This window comes from Triticum aestivum, chromosome 5A, assembly GCF_018294505.1.
Source record: "Triticum aestivum cultivar Chinese Spring chromosome 5A, IWGSC CS RefSeq v2.1, whole genome shotgun sequence".
Classification (NCBI taxonomy): domain Eukaryota; kingdom Viridiplantae; phylum Streptophyta; class Magnoliopsida; order Poales; family Poaceae; genus Triticum; species Triticum aestivum.
The window spans coordinates 278,564,713-278,568,041 of record NC_057806.1 but is presented as its reverse complement, the minus strand read 5'-3'; positions in this window follow the sequence as shown (position 1 = coordinate 278,568,041).

The following is a 3,329-nucleotide window of genomic DNA, read 5'->3' as shown; positions in this document are numbered from 1 at the left end:
GTCAAGTACAAGAGCCGCTCGACAAAGGTTACATACGCGAATCTCTTAGTCCTTGTGATGTTCCTATTATATTAGTGCCAAAAAAGGATGGTACGTCGCGTATGTGTGTTGATTGTAGAGGCATTAATAATATTACTATTCGTTATCGTCATCCTATTCCTAGGCTAGATGATATGCTTGATGAATTGAGTGGCTCTACAATTTTTTCCAAAGTTGATTTGCGTAGTGGATACCATCAAATTCGTATGAAATTGGAAGATGAATGGAAAACAACATTTAAAACTAAATTTGGATTATATGAGTGGTTAGTCATGCATTTTGGGTTAACTAATGCACCTAGTACTTTCATGAGATTAATGAACGAAGTTTTACGTGCTTTCATTGGACGATTTGTGGTAGTCTATTTTGATGATATACTGATTTATAGCAGATCTTTGGAGGAACATTTGGGACATTTACGTGTTGTTTTTATTGCTCTACGTGATGCACGTTTGTTTGGTAACCTTGGGAAGTGCACCTTCTGCACCGACCGAGTATCTTTTCTTGGCTATGTTGTTAATCCACAGGGAATTGAAGTTGATAAAGCCAAGATTGAAGCTATTGAGAGTTGTCCGCAGCCCAAAACGGTCACACAAGTGAGGAGTTTTCTTGGCCTCGCTGGATTCTATAGGCGTTTTGTGAGAGATTTCAGCACCATTGCTGCACCTCTCAATGAGCTTACAAAGAAGGATGTACCTTTTGTTTGGGGTACCGCACAGGAAGAAGCCTTCACGGTATTGAAAGATAAATTGACACATTCTCCTTTACTCCAACTTCCTAATTTTAATAAGACTTTTGAGCTTGAATGTGATGCTAGTGGAATTGGATTGGGAGGTGTGTTATTACAAGATGGCAAACCTGTTGCATACTTTTCTGAAAAATTGAGTGGGCCTAGTCTGAATTATTCTACTTATGATAAAGAATTATATGCTCTTGTTCGGACTTTAGAAACTTGGCAACATTATTAATGGCCCAACAAATTTTTTATACATTCTGATCATGAATCTTTGAAACATATTAAAAGTCAAGCTAAACTGAACCGTAGACATGCTAAATGGGTTGAATTCATTGCGACTTTCCCTTATGTCATTAAACACAAGAAGGGTAAAGAAAATGTTATTGCTGATGCATTGTCTCGTTGTTATACTATGCTTTCACAACTTGACTTTAAAATATTTGGTTTGGAGACCATCAAAGATCAATATGTGAATGATGCTGAATTTAAAGATGTATTGCAGAATTGTAAGGAAGGAAGAACTTGGAACAAGTTCATTCTTAATGATGGATTTGTGTTTCGTGCTAACAAGCTATGCATTCCAGCTAGCTCCGTTTGTCTTTTGTTGTTGCAGGAGGCGCATGGAGGAGGACTAATGGGACACTTTGGCGTCAAGAAGACGGAGGATATACTTGCTACACATTTCTTTTGGCCAAAGATGAGACGAGATGTTGAGCGTTTTGTTGCTCGTTGCACTACATGTCAAAAAGCTAAGTCACGACTCAATCCTCATGGTTTATATATGCCTTTGCCTGTACCTAGTGTTCCTTGGGAGGATATATCTATGGACTTTGTTTTAGGTTTACCTCGAACAAAGAAGGGGACGGATAGCATATTTGTTGTCGTGGATAGGTTCTCGAAAATGGCACACTTTATACCATGTCATAAAAGCGATGATGTTGTTAATGTTGATGATTTGTTCTTTCGTGAAATTATTCGCTTGCATGGTGTGCCAAATACTATTGTTTCAGATTGTGATACTAAATTTCTTAACCACTTTTGGAGATATTTATGGGCTAAGTTGGGGACTAAACTGCTTTTTAGTACTACTTGTCACCCCCAAACTGATGGACAAACTGAAGTAGTCAATATAACATTGTCTACTATGCTTAGGGATGTTTTGAAGAATAATAAGAAAATGTGGGAAGAATGCTTGCCTCATATTGAATTTGCTTATAATCGTTCATTGCATTCTACTACTAAGATGTGCCCTTTTGAAATTGTGTATGGTTTCCTACCTCGTGCACCTATTGATTTGTTGCCTCTTCCATCTTTGGAGAAGGTTAATTTTGATGCTAAAGAACGTGCTGAATTGATTTTAAAAATGCATGAGTTAACTAAGGAAAACATTGAGCGTATGAATGCTAAATATAAACTTGTTGGAGATAAGGGTAGAAAATATGTTGTGTTTGCACCTGGAGATCTTGTTTGGTTACATTTGCGTAAGGATAGATTTCCTAATTTGCGCAAATCAAAGCTAATGGCACGTGTTGATGGTCCTTTTAAGGTGTTAGAGAAAATAAATGATAATGCATATAAACTTGAGCTGCCTGTAGATTTTGGGGTTAGTACCACTTTTAACATTGCAGATTTGAAGCCTTATTTGGGTGAGGAAGATGAGCTTTCGTCGAGGACGACTTCATTTCAAGGAGGGGAGGATGATGAGGACATCAGTACCATTGTAACACCCACATCCCCTACTGCTATACATACTGGACCAATTACTAGAGCTCGCGCACGCCAATTGAATTATCAGGTACTTTCGTTTCTTGGTAATGATTCTAATGTTCATGAGAATATGATGCTGCCTAAACTGGATACATTTGTTTTGCTTACAAATGAAGGGCCTACCTTGGACAAGAAAGATGAACCTTGGAGCAAGTTCAAGCATGGAGATGATGGCATGCGCAAGGGGATCAAGAACGAAGTTACAAGTGATGATTTCAGGACTTTGAAGCCACCATAAGGAGTGCATGAAGCCTTGGACGAAATATACAAGATTCCACTTTATAAATTTCGTCCGGGGGCTATTCTAGGTGATGCGTCACCTTTTAGGCCAGGCCCATGTATTTTCGAAATACTTAAGTATAGGCTGTTTTTAGAGTCCGTATGTGTGGGGAAACAAGAGTTAGGGTTGGTTTCGGACCCCTCCTCCAAGGGCCACAAAATTCCCACCCTCTTCCTCCATATATACAGCCCTTAGGGCGTCGTTTATACTTTGGGTTTTGTTTAGATTAAAGTTTGCCATAGCTGCAACTTTGCATACTTCGTTTGTGTTCAACGACCAGACAAAGGCGTCACAGAACCCCACCTTAATCAATAAAGCTTTCATCTTATATTCGCAATATCCAGATTGCAATCGCAGTTTCTTGCTTGTTCTTCGTTTGCTCGCAGGAAACAGACCCTCGTGGTCAGGTTGATCATGCTCCGGCGTGGTCAATAACCCCTCGGAAGTTGGTTTAGCGATTTCTAAGGCACGACGTCTCGCAGGTTCATAGTCGGATCGTCAAGGTCG